Raw genomic sequence first — 13873 nt, 5'->3', positions numbered from 1 at the left:
TAAGTATTTATACAAAGATGTTTGCAATAGTAAAAACCTGGCAAAAATAATAGGAGAATTAATAAATGAATTATGGTATATCTGTACAATGGGATAATATATAGCCATTATGTTTAAAGACATATTAATATATGTTCACACAACAGAATAATATCTAACAATGAAAATAATCAACTACACCCACATATAATGTGAGTGAATCTCACAAACATAATATTTTTTAGTGGAAGAGCAAGACACAAAAAGTACACAAATATGAGTGTATTTCATACACAAAAACAATCTCCGCTTTAAGAAGTCAGGGTAGCTTTGGGGGGCTGGATAAAGTAGCTGAAGGGGGCTTTGGGGGGAGATTCTAGGATTCTGTAATTTCTATTTCATAATCTAGAGGCTAATGACATTGTATGAGAAATCATTGAAATTAAAATGTGTATATCTCTGTATGTATGCTATTCATCAATAAAAAGGGTCTCAAAATTAATGACATGAAAAAATTTCCCCAATATTAAAAGTAAGAAAATGAGGCTACAAAACTGTGCATGAAACAGAGTCTCAGTTGCGTGAATAAAAGAACAGCATAGAAAAATTGCCCGAAGGAAACCGGCAGTTGGGGGCATAAGATGGGGTTGCTGAGGATCAGAGGAGCTGGTACAAAACAGGAAAAGAGCCCTATGGTATCTTTATAAGAGTCATTTATTAGGAAAGCTTGGCTTGGAGAAGAGATGGTGATGGCCAGAGGCTGTGTGGAATAAAGGGAGAACTTGCTTAAATTCTGATGGAAAAGAGTCAATAGAGAGGGAAAGGTACAAGAAATATACTGAAAAAGAGCCAATTAATGCCTCTTTGCAGGCTGGTAATTTTCTACATAGGAAGCAAACTCAGAAAAGGGGTAAAAAGGGCTTGACTGCAATAGGTACACAAAACAGTTCTTTTTCACAGAGCTTTGCAAATTATTAACATGTCAAGAAACTTGACAGTTTTCCTGTGTACATCCACTTGTATTCTTTCATGAAGACTTCAGATCATCATATTATCCAGATTAGGAAATTGTTACAAGAGTTTTAGCCAAATGATAATATCTCTCACTTCAGAAGACTTCAGGCCAAAATAAAGACCAGGTCAAGTATAATGACAGCAGATCTGGCAGCAAGTAGCATTTCTACCACATGTTAGCTCTGTGATTTGAGGCAAGTTACTTAACCTTGCTGTGTCTGAGTGGCTACATCTGAAAAATGATGAAGACAATAATAGGTTGATAAGAGGCTTAAATGAGATCATCCACATAAAATGCTGAGTCCAACATGGGGCAGAGAAGAAACCTCAACAATTATGAATTGTTACCATCACTTATTTTTTTTAATCTGGGGGCAAAGTTTCTAAGATGTCTTCAAATTTAGAAACAGCAAAACAAAAACCAAGAACATAAGTAGGTAATGAAGCTGCCCCTAATTCACAGCAAATAATTTCAGCAAAGAATATGCTTTCTCTCAAATTTTTATTTAAAAAAATGTTTATAGAAAATTTGAAATAGTACAATAAACATCCTATATTATTCCCCTTCACCTATATTAACCAATTGTTAAATTTTCCTATATTTACTTTCTCTCTCTCTCTCTCTCTCTCTCTCTCTCTCTCTCTCTCTCTCTCATACAAACACACATATACAACCAGTATTGCAGAAGCCAAGACTTCAATTGGTTGGCTCGTTATGTAGAAGGGCATGCCCCATCTATCTGTCTTGTGTACAAAAAAAGTCAGCCTTTTTCAGAGAATCTAATTTATCACATAAGACCTAATTAATACTAAAGCTGCAATAATTGGGAGAACCAATGGAGGATTATGCACTGAGAGTAGGTAAGAAGATATTTTGGACAACTCCCCTTTGGGAAAGACAAAGGGTTCAGAGCTCTAGTCTTAGGTCTGTCAATATGGAGAAAGCAAAGGCTTTCATAAACAGGCAAAGAAGCCTGACACAGCTGGACCAGGCTAAGAGTTAGACATGTCACTGAATAAAGTCACTGGCAAAGGACTTTGAGAAATATCCCTGTGTGTGCATGGGTATTTTTCCCCTTAGCTATACTGAACAGAACATTTACACAATGCATCTCCACACCCTTTTTAGGCATCTAAATTATCATGCACGTCTGATAGTTGAGCAGAAAATCCAAAGGACACTAAAGACTTTGTCTCCAATAATTACACATCTGAAAATGCATTCTATAGATACTAGGTTGAACCATGTAAATTTTTTTCTAGATTAAAAAGTCAGTATGGGCAATTTCATGTATTCACATATATTTGTTCAAGTAGGAAATGTCATATGTATAAGGATATTCCCTGCAATACTGTTTACAAAAGTGGGAGTATGGAAATAACCTAGTATCTACATATTATGTATAGATGTGTGTGCATTATATATACAATCTATGTAATATATATATAATATTACACAACTGCCTCTGTATATATATGTATGGAAGATATACATTTAAATACATAATGGAATATTATGCAACTGTCAAAAGAAAAAGAATTATGAGGCTCTCTGTCTATCGCCTTATAAATTTAAGATACATTGTTAAGTGAAAAATGTAAAATATTCAATATAGTAAACTATCTTTTGGGTAAAAGCAGGGAGGAGAGTAAAAAAATATGTTTGCATTTGCTTGTATACATATAAATTCTGGAAGAAAACACAAGAAGTTAATAGTTGTTTACTTTTGGGGAATTATATGAATTGTATAATGTAAGACAGATTTTGCAGTAGACTTTTCACTGCATCTCTCTTTATGTATTTTGAACCATTTGTATGTATTATCTAGTCAGAACAATTTAACTAAGACTGTCTGAGAAAAAAAATTAAGGCATTCCATGTTTAGATGGGGAACCAGAAATTGGAAGATGATTCTAGCTATGGTTTCTGTATACAACAATGCAACATTAAGTTGCAATCATCTCAATGAAATCCATTTCTAGTGTTTGTATGGTAAACATTATAGATTTAACATATAAAAAATTGATGGTTTCCCATCAGAAAAGACAAAAATATCCAGTAGACCTTTTTTAAATGAGCAACTTTTTATTTTGAGATAATTATAGATTCATTAGTTATGTATTACATAGTTGCATAAATAGTATTGAAAATTTCCATTTATCCTTCACCTCGCTTCCCCCCCCCCCCCCACTGTTACTATCCCTAACACCTGGCAACCAACCACTAATCTGTTCTCCATCTCTATAACTTTGTCATTGGAGAATATTGTAAAAGTGGAATCATATGGTATGTAATCTTTTCAGATTGGCTTTTAATTATTTTAACAATCTCAATCCCCATATTTCATTTTCCTATATGCTTTTTTTAAAGCCAGAGTTGTTGAGGGATAATTTACATTCTGTAATATTCATCCTTTTCAGTGTGTAGTTCTATGAATTTTTTTACAGTTTTATTGTGGTATAATTAATGTATAACAGACTGCACATTTTCAAGTGTCAAACTTGATCAGTTTTGACATGTGTATACATTTGTGAAAGCATCATCACAATCAACCTAATGAATATATCCATCACTCCCCAAAATTTCCCCATGCTCCTTTGCAATCCATTCGTCCTACACCACATTCCCATTCACAAGCAACAACTCTGCTTTCCATCACTGGATTTTCTAGATTTTTATACAACGGGACTCATACAGCATGCAGTAAAAACCTTGGCGTGGAATGGCTGGGTCACACGGTAGGTCTCCCTTTAGCTTTTTAAAAACCCGTCGAACATCCAAAATGACTGTACCATTTCACCTTCCTACCAGCAACAATACATGCAAGTTCCCATTCCTCCACAACCTCCCAACATTTGGTAGGGTCAGTAATTGTGATCTTAGCCATTCCAGTGGGTGTAGTGGTAGCTCACTGTGGTTTTAATTTACATTTCCCTAAGAACTGATGATGTTAAACATCTTTTCATGGGCTTATTTACCATTAATAGATCTATTCAAATCTTTTGCCCATTTTTAAAAATGAAGCTGTTTGCTTCTTATTATGCAATTTTGAAAGTTCTTTGTATTCTGGATACAAGTCTTTTACGAGGTAAGTTTAAATATTGTTTCCCAATCTGAGGCTTTTTTCATCTTCTTGACAATGCCTCTCTAAAAGAATATTTACTTTGAAGAAGTCTAATTCATCAATATTTTCTCTTTTCTGGATCACACTTTTTGTGTTATATCTGAAAAATATTTATCCAAATGTCACAAAGATTTCCACCTATGTTGTTACCAGTTTTATAGATTTTTATCTTATATTTAGGTCTGCTACCCAATTTGAATTAATTTTTCTAAATTGTGTGAGCCTTGTACAGCATTTTAGGGAACACCTACCCTTAGAGGCTGAGGAAGAGAGAAAAGCAGTCAGTGAAGAGAACAAGGAATGTACTGACACAGAGAAGCCAAAGGGTGAGGGCTGTAATTAGGAGAGGTGAGGCTGTGAAGGTGGGCATGGAACTTCACATGGAGACCAGTGGAAGCAAACACAGAGTAATGGTCACTGGACTTCAGTATGAGATCACGAGCTGCCTTTGAGACACAAGTTTCAATATGAAACAGACAGAAGCCAGACTAAATGGGATCAAAATAAAGCATGGATGGCAAAGATAGAAAGTATTCAAATCACTCCTAAAAATTTCATTCATGGAAATAAAAAAAAAAAACACAACACCACATAGGACACTGAACGCAGAGTCTCTTGACTATGAAGGAGAACCAGGTGAAAAGAACAACAGAAAGGAGATCATCGGTGAAGCAAAGTTTGGGATGAAGTAAGATGAGAATGTGTCAAGAACACAGTCTACCTTTTGCATGGAGGCGACAGAAGGAGAGAAGGAAATGGATAAAGACAGGGATACTTCAAGATGGTAGGCCAGGGAAGCTCAAGGGCCTTCCTTAGCCCTCCTGGCAAAGTAGGGGAGGAATTTTTCTGTGCAGACTGAAAAGTGGGGGCTGGGCAGGGACTTGAGGAGGGTGAAAGGGTTTGGAATTGGTGTTGTGGGGGAAGTGGTGTGTCGGGGGTCCAACAGAGATAAATAATGCGATTCTTAAGAGCTCTAGTAACACTCAATGTTTGTCAAATTTAATGTCTGCTGCATTCTCTCCTTGCTGCCAAGAGTTCCTCCCCATTCCCACCCCTCCAGAAAAGATACAGATGGGCCAACTGGTTCCCTAACTACACCACAGGACTTTACTGCCCCACAACTGTCTTTCTCTCTCTCTCCCCTTCTTTCTTTCCTAAGACTCATAACCTGTTTGGTATGTAGGGCACATACTGCATTTCCACCTTATACACGGAGAAACAGAGGCTGGAAAGGACTTCCCCAAAACGCTCGGCTAGCTGGGACTTAAATTCAGATCTTTTGATTTTAATTCCAGTTATCAGAATTTCCAGTAATTTCTTCATTGCAACACACTGCTCCCTTCAATGCTCTCCGTTGCCATTCTTACTTTAAAACTTGGCCTCAGAGAATTTCTTTATTGTTATTCTACTTTTCCAATCCACCCCACACTCTTCTTGATTCACCTTCCTGAACTCAACTTTGCCCAGGCTCTGTAGATGCAGGAGTCTGAAGAAGAGTTTGGTGCGCGTGAGCGCTCGATTTACAAACAGAAAAGTCAACTATCAAGCTGCAGCCACGGTTTGACATTTAGAATAAACTCAGGTCTGACTCTGAGTTTTCTTAGGGCTTCTGGTGAGGAAAGACATAAGGAATCAAGCGAGAATGGCCACCAAAGAGTAGGGAAGGGACAGTTGGGATTCTTCTCAAGAACAGCCAGTGTAGAGTCCTCCTCTGAGAATTGCCAGGATAAGGGCTTGAAGACTGGAGATAGCTTACAACTTATGGGCTGGAACTCCCTGCCCACTCCGCTCCCTTCCTATGGCTTTCCAGAATCCTCTCAGACATAAAACCCGAGTCTTCCATACACAGTCATTACTATACGATAAACTCTTAGAGCAAACCTGAACCTTTTATTTTGCCTAGGGTCAAAATTTTGTTTTTTAATGTGTTGAGCAATCCATATAAAAACTTATGATCAATGAATGTCTAGTACGAATCTTGGTTTATTTATGAGCACAATAGTTTTTGGTTTTTTTTTTTAAAATTCAGCTTCCTCTGACCTTGTAACAGTTATTTTGCTACTGTAGACTATGATGCAAATTAAGGCATTTCTATTCTTATTTCAAAGTCTGCTGCATAAAATAAGTATATGCTTTTCAAAGCCAATTGACAGCCTAATGTTCCACATTTAACTACAACAAATCAACACTTCACCAGATTACTTCATTCTCATTTCACTAATTCAGTTAAAAATTTATCAAGAAAACTGTGATTTTCATCTCATAGTTTCTCATCATCAAAAACAGTTAATTTTCATGTTCAACTTGTATACAAAGTGAATCTAAAAAGCAGCCTCAAAACACTTTCTCTACAAAAGTAGATCACTAACTTTCATAATGCACTAAAGTCAACGTAAACATATTTGTGCAGTTCCTGATTTTAAACGTTATTTGGAAAGCAGATCTCTCACAAGCCAAATCATCTTAAAACCCCTACTTTTTAGTTTGAAACTGTCACAAAAGCAAACAATTTTTCTGTTGTAGGGTATCTTATATCTGTTAGAGCTAAGTGATACTGTGAAATAGTAAAATCTTGTAGAGCAGAATTGTAGTGATATTTCTGCTTTTTAAGGATTAAAGAAAAATGAATAAATTTAAGGTGAATGCTCCCCCTTTTTCAAGGCTTCTTCTGTTATATTTAATCCACTTTCACACAGTTTTTCTTAATTACACTACAGCTGTCTGGTAAGGCACAACTGACCACTTCCATCATGAAAACAAACTGTAACCCACCATCCAAAGTTCTCGATTAAAAAGCAAATGTTTTTGTGAGCCCAGAGAAAACGGGCACAGCTGCTCCATTTCACGAGGCGGGCACCTCTACTCCATTCAGCTGTGAAGAATGGCAATGACTGTAAATTGTTCTTCCTGATCGGTTCCACAATAAAAACAAACCACACTACTTTCAATTTTTCAAAGCCAATTTTTTTTAAGCCTCCAGTACACTGGAAACAAGAGTTGTGTTCTTCTGATTCATGGCCTTTGATTTCTGCATAAACGTCCCTGTATGCATGTAAAAACAGGTCCCTGCAGGATACTCACAGAGACTGTATATATTAACTTACCAGATGTACCAGAAGATAGAAACGCCATCAGCCTACCTTTTAAAGCGAGATACTATTGAACAGTTTAAACTGCCTGTGACTAAAGCATGGCTGTAAAGCACACACCGTGCGCGGAGGGACACTAGGTAGTTCATGAGAAACTGCGGCATGCTTACAGAAAGGGCAGCAAATGGGTTTGAACTTGCCTTTTGATGCTCTCGGTCAAAATCCATCCTGTGGAATTAAGGTCAGGTCACACACATCTGCATTTGCAAGTAGTACACTTGGACTCTGATAATAGCTAAAATTATTGACAGAGTTTTGTTAAGAAACTTCTAAATGTTCCTGATTTACCCACAGCATTCAAACAGTATCTAGGATTTAAAGTTGAGGTCTCCAGAGTCTATTCCCGAACAAACACCAACTTAAAAATAGTTGAGCATGCCTCCTCTATATTTATATCAATATATAATTGACTTATTTGCAAACATGGAGCACTGAACTGATCTCTAATGAATGTTCAAAAACACACAAAAATTGGCAGGTTTTTTTTTTTTACGTTTATTCATTTATTATTTCAGAGAGGGAGCGAGAGAGCGCACAAACAGGGGAGGGGCTGAGAGAGAAACGGAGACACACAATCAACAGAATCTCAAGCAGGCTCTAGGCTCTGAGCTGTCAGCACTGAGGATGATGGGGGAGCTCAAACTCACTTAACTGTGAGATCATGACCTGAACCGAAGTTGGACGCTTAACCGGCTGAGCCACCCAGGAGCCTCAGTTTTTTCTTAGGGTGAGATAGAAATAATTTGTAAATGGAAGTTTTATGACTTTCTTTGCACACCTCCAGGGGGCCCTCTTGCACAGGTCCTGAGGCACTGCCGACCTCCTACCACCTCCCATGGAGGCCCAAAGTGGGATCCGGCTAATATGAGGCCAACTTAAGTTGTTAGTGGCTTTTGGATGAATTCTTGGATTGCTATAAATTTCTACCCCTGCCCCGAAAAAGATTTTTTGCACAAACATAAGGATATAATCTAGTTTATAACAGTGTTTAATTTTGACTCACGACTGGAGTGTTGCAGTGGAATGTAAATGTGACCAAACATCATGGAGATAAAAACAAAAATGTTCAGATTTGTGAACTTCCACTATGGTGGCAAAACCGCTGGCATGAAGCTACCAACGATTTCTCTCTAACAAGTCAGCCATCAAGATCGCCTACATCAATAAACAAGTTGCTATTGAAAATAAAATCCTGTGGCTGCTGCAGTGATTGTTCCCTGAGCACACTAGTCACCCAACTTTTCCATGTGTCTCCTATTGACATCCCAAACTATCTGATTAACAAATGCATTCTTTCCAGAAACCCTAGCAACATGTGATTTCAGGCAAAGGAACTTCTTCCCAAGTGTTGACTCTGTTTTCAGCGGGTTCTATCAATAATGGCATATATTAGATACTGATTGAGTCTACACAATTTTAATAAGGAAATACATATCAGCCTTTTCTTCAAGGAGCTAAAACAAATCTAACAAAAATTACACAAGGCACCCATGCATGCATGCATGCAGGCACACGCGCGCGTGCACACACACACACACACACACACACCCCACTCTTTATCCTTCTTTCTCTCTGGCTATTTGTTCTCTGTTTCCTTCATAGGTTCCTCTTATTCTACTTCCTCTGTTATTCCCCAAGGCTATTTTCTTCTTACTCCATCACTTGGAGATCTCACCCAACACTATACCTCAAGATATACCAGTATGTCTTTTGACTACCAATGTTGTTTCTAAAGAACCAACATTTTTCTTGAGCTACAGATCATACTTCCAATTGCCTACTCAATTTCTCCAACTGGATGCCCTAAGGGCAGTTCACCCCAACACTTCCAAAAGGGAACACACTGTCTTCTCCCTAAAACTTGCTCCTCCTTCTGTATTCACTCCCTCAATTCTGGGGGTCATCAGGGATTTCTCCATCTCCTTCTAATCTCCTATCCATTTGAAGTCTGATCAGTTCTACCTCCTGTATACCTCTCAGATTTGTCAGCTCCTCCCCACAGTCACCACTTTATCTTCAACACCCTCGTAGCTGATCTTTCCCTCAAATTTCTGCTTTCCTTCACTTCCTCCTCCACCTCATGGCCAGGTAATCTTTCTAAATCCTCAGACCACCTTCCTTGCTTAAGTAAGAAGAAAGACGGGACATCTTGAGAAAAAAAGAAAAGTCAAAGAATGCAGTTTCAAGGCTAGGAGAGATCTGAGAATGTTAAGGAGCTAAAAGGAAAGAGCCTGTAATAAGGAAGAAATAAGAGCACAGATGATCAACACAGGAAGGTCCCACAGCCCAAAGCAAGCTCAAGAGCACGGGAGGAGGAGTCGGTGCTGAAAAAAGTGAACACATACTTCCCTCTGAGGCAGAAAGACTGTAAGGATGGCGGGAGGCAAAGGGAAGTCTGGATGTGGAGGGGAGGCAGACTGAGGCAGCACATGCCAGATCCTACCTATTTCCTCAGAAAAATGACAAGGGCAATTAGTCATTACTTTAAAGGGGGGGGGGGGGGTCATGAGAGCTGAGGTTCCTGAGAAAAGTTGCTGCAGTTTAGAATACTCACTATGGTAATTAAAAAATGCAGCTCATTAGAAACAGGTTGGAAAAATTTTTTTTTAAAAAGAGAAGAGGGGCACCCAGGTGGCTCAGTCAGTTAAGCGCTTGACTTTGGCTCAGGTCATGATCTCACGGTTCATGGGTTGGAGCCCTGTGTTGGGCTCTGTGCTGACTGCTCAGAGCCTGGAGCTGGCTCCCGATTCTGTGTCTCCCTTTCTCTCTTTGCCCCTCCCCCGCTCATGCTCTCTGTCTCTCAAAAATGAATAGATTTTAAGAAAAAAAAAAATTTGGGGGGCGCCTGGGTGGCGCAGTCGGTTAAGCATCCGACTTCAGCCAGGTCACGATCTCGCGGTCCGTGAGTTCGAGCCCTGCGTCAGGCTCTGGGCTGATGGCTCGGAGCCTGGAACCTGTTTCCGATTCTGTGTCTCCCTCTCTCTCTGCCCCTCCCCCGTTCATGCTCTGTCTCTCTCTGTCCCAAAAATAAATAAAAAACGTTGAAAAAAAAAAAAGAAAAAGAAAAAAAAATTTTTTTAAAGAGAAGAGAGTCCTCCTGAGCTCTGAACTAAGGGTAGAAATCAAAAATCTGTACCAGAGTCAACCAGCACAGTAAGAGGAACGCTGGTTGAAAAGGTGGTGGGCAGGAGACCAGGGGAAAGTATGTTTACTGTGCTGATGGGTTTTAAGTCCCCAACAGCTCTCAATACCCACTTTCATCCATGTAGCTCTGTTTCCCCAAGGCCTGTGGCAACTTCTTTCCTCTTTTCTCCTGGACCCTGTGTTCCGACTACCATGACCATGCTGTACCATTTCTAGAACATGCTGTGCTGTCAGAACTCTGTCTTAGGACATGCTGCTTCTTCCATATATATGTGCTTCCCTCTGTCCCTCTCCACCTCCGTCCATTCTTTATGGAAACAAAAAAGAACGGTCCAAAATAAATTTGATTGCCCAAGGTCAGCAGGCCACCAAGACAACTACCTGGGTACAGAGTACACACTCTACAAGCATTTGATGAGTGAAGACATCATAGGATTTGTAGGGAAAACCATCCGGTGAATGAGACAGGTTTTCTGAGGCATGTGAAGAGAAGAGAATAAGTATCTTCGAGTCCTCTGGCCTCCCACAGTACAGAATAAACTTGTATATTATTTCTGAGGTTCTTGTTTTGATGACTCAATTTAGAGCTTAAAATATGATAAAGTTCACTATATCTTAATAAGCAGACACATTATTTTTTTTTTGAGATTTTTTTTTGCATAAGTTAACGCCATTGAAGTCTCCCTAATTGACAGAAGAAGATTTATGCAGTATTCACTGAGGGTCCTATCTCTAGAACTACTCCCTTACCATGTTACCCTCAAAGACAAATGAGTATTTGTGCAAACTGCAGACATGCAAAAGCTAAATTTCTGGACAGATGAACAAAAGGGGACATCTGGTCTTGGTGCTTCTGCTCTTTTCTAAATTCAGAGTTCTAAAATTTCTAATGCACTGATCCTTTCATTTCTATCCATTATCTCTCCTCCCTTTAATCATCCCTATCTAGTGCCACAGAGATGGACGAGTATTATTTACTCGCTCATTCACTAATTCAGTAAATATTTACCGACCTACCTAATGCATTATAGACAGCAGGGAAAATGCAAACATGAGTGAGAGAAGAAGGGGAAGGACAAATTCATGTACCAACTATTAAATACAATAAAGTGAGTGTTATAATATAGATGTGTCTTCATTCAGCAAATATCAAACCCCTAGTATATATCTGGCAGGATCTTAAGCCTCAGGATTGAGCAGTGTAACTAACAAGAAATACACACACACACACACACACACACACACACACACACACACACACACAAAACCTTGGCCTCAAGGAGTGTAATTAGTTAACAACACAGCAAAGTCAAGCAGATGCACTGAAGGCAGCAAATCCTCAAGACTGGGAGGAGGGCACAGGCCCTGTCACAGAAGCTGCCATCAGCTGACCTGGGAAGAGGAGCAGAAACACTAGGCAGGAGAGGAGGCCAGGAGCCAAACAACACAGGCGCGTTCAATATGGTATAGAGTCACAACAGCAGAAATACTTGCTCCAGCAGGAAACCCAAAGGGATGAAAAGTAACCCAAAATATTGCAGTGGGCTGAACATGAGGTCGGCAAAACTGTGCTCCTCTTTATGGGAAAACAAGGACTGCTTTTCTATCTCCACTCCTCTCCAGAGGCACAGAGAAATAAAATTTTGTGTGCAATGAATTTGACTAAATTTTCATTTTAAAATGTGATAAATCTGCCAGGGTACTAGGTATAAAAAAAACACATTAAATAACAAATAAGCAAGCAAAACCATAAAGAACCAAAACAAATGAACTTCCAAATTACTACCTGCTGGACTTAGAATTTGAAAAAAGCCTTTGTAAGATAAGAGAGTTATGAACATGGAAAAAAACCCTAATTAAAAAGTCAGTAGGTTCACTTTCAGAGTAAGGTGTGTATGTTACACAAGTCAATATTTATGTATCTGAGAGAAAGCAAATTACTAGGACACAAAAAAGCAAGAAGGGTAATGAGAAAGCATATATTTAAGTCTGAGAAGTGTAGAGCACAGAGGCGGAGAACCAGACTGCCTGGGATCTCATCTCAGCCTTGCCTCCTGCTAGCTTTGTAACCTTAGGCAAGTTACTTACTCTGAGCTCCATGTATGTAATACAGAGGTATAATAATAGTATCTACCTCAAAGCATTATTTTGAGGATTAGACTAGTCAATTTATGTAAAGCTCTTAAAATAGTACTTGGCACCTAAGTATAAACTGTTATTATTGGGGGGGGGGGTAATTGTTATTATGATCTGGAGCAGAATACTTTACTGTAGAATTCATATTAGCCCCTGATGATCTCCTGGAAAATTGTTTATCCTCTTACAAAACTTGGTGAAAATGCTGCTTTATTAATGAAATAATGCCAGCTACTAATACCCTGGAGTTGAAATCTAAAATAAATGTGCTTAACAATGCACACTATTTAATCCTACTTTTGGTTACCAGCTTAATTTCTTGGAATGCTCGCTATTCACGATAAATAGTCACCGCCATCTCTGAAGCAATACACTCATGCCATCATTTTAAAGGGAGCAGACTTTAAAAGACAGAACTTGAAAGAGTCGCCTAGATTTCATCAGACAAGAGGTTACCATGAAAGCCGAATAGGCAAGAGTGCTTACAAAATCCACCAAAATACAAACTGCACCAGACTCTGAGTTTCCATGAGGGCAGGGACTTCTGTGGCCCTCATCAACATACCAGCAACATCTAGACCCATACAGAACATGGCAAGATCATAATATTTTCTAATAAGTGAACAATAGGGCTTCAAATGAACTGTCCAAATCTTAAATAAATGATCCATTACACATCTGTAGGAAATTACATATATATTTAAATGATTAAAAAGGAGTTTTAGGTAAGTTTTTAAACAATCGCACCTTTGAGCTTTAAAGGAGTGCTGAGTTTATCCTTAACGCTAACCAGCTCACAATGGAAGAAGGGGGGGAAGAAAAATTAAGCACCTTGGAGTTCTTCTAGATTGCCTAAAGAGGGTTGTATGTTTTTACACCAAAGTAGCACCTGCACCATTTAGAAGAATAAATTCAACGAGAAGTGGTTATGAATCTATAAATTATAAGGCTTTGGGGGTTCCTTTATTATGTGAGTAACAGCACGCGTTCTTCTGGGTCTGCAGCTGCTGTACTACTTCTAAACTGCATGAGGACTTATTTTACTCACAACAAAGTTTGAAACCTGAGGCAGTATCAGTTTATTCATCAGATGAACTTTAATGCTATACAGTAAAAGTTTTACTTCCTAATATAAATTGTTGGCCTGCAGATACAAGTAACAAATAATAGGTCACTGGGTTTGCCTGCGATAAGCAAGAACTTGTAGTAAAATATATTTTTAAAAATTGAGTTTGGGGCGCCTGGGTGGCTCGGTCGGTTGAGTGTCCGACTTCGGCTCAGGTCATGATCTCACAGTCCGTGAGTTCGAGCCCCGTGTTGGGCTCT

General features: G+C 38.8%; 1 protein-coding gene and 1 long non-coding RNA gene across 3 annotated transcripts in view; one reads left to right on the top strand and one right to left on the bottom strand.

The window, feature by feature from the left end:
- UMAD1 (UBAP1-MVB12-associated (UMA) domain containing 1) overlaps positions 1-13873 on the bottom strand; it is a 217288-nt gene that overhangs the window by 94797 nt on the left and 108618 nt on the right. The gene's annotated exons all lie outside the window — the stretch shown is intronic.
- The window catches only part of LOC109263740 (uncharacterized), a 204652-nt gene that overhangs the window by 186627 nt on the left and 4152 nt on the right, over positions 1-13873 (top strand). The window lies entirely within an intron of this gene.

Source organism: Panthera pardus, unplaced genomic scaffold (genome assembly GCF_024362965.1).
Source record: "Panthera pardus isolate Hobbes unplaced genomic scaffold, ASM2436296v1 HiC_scaffold_8, whole genome shotgun sequence".
Taxonomy (NCBI): Eukaryota; Metazoa; Chordata; class Mammalia; order Carnivora; family Felidae; genus Panthera; species Panthera pardus.
This window is presented reverse-complemented; position numbering and strand designations above follow the sequence as displayed.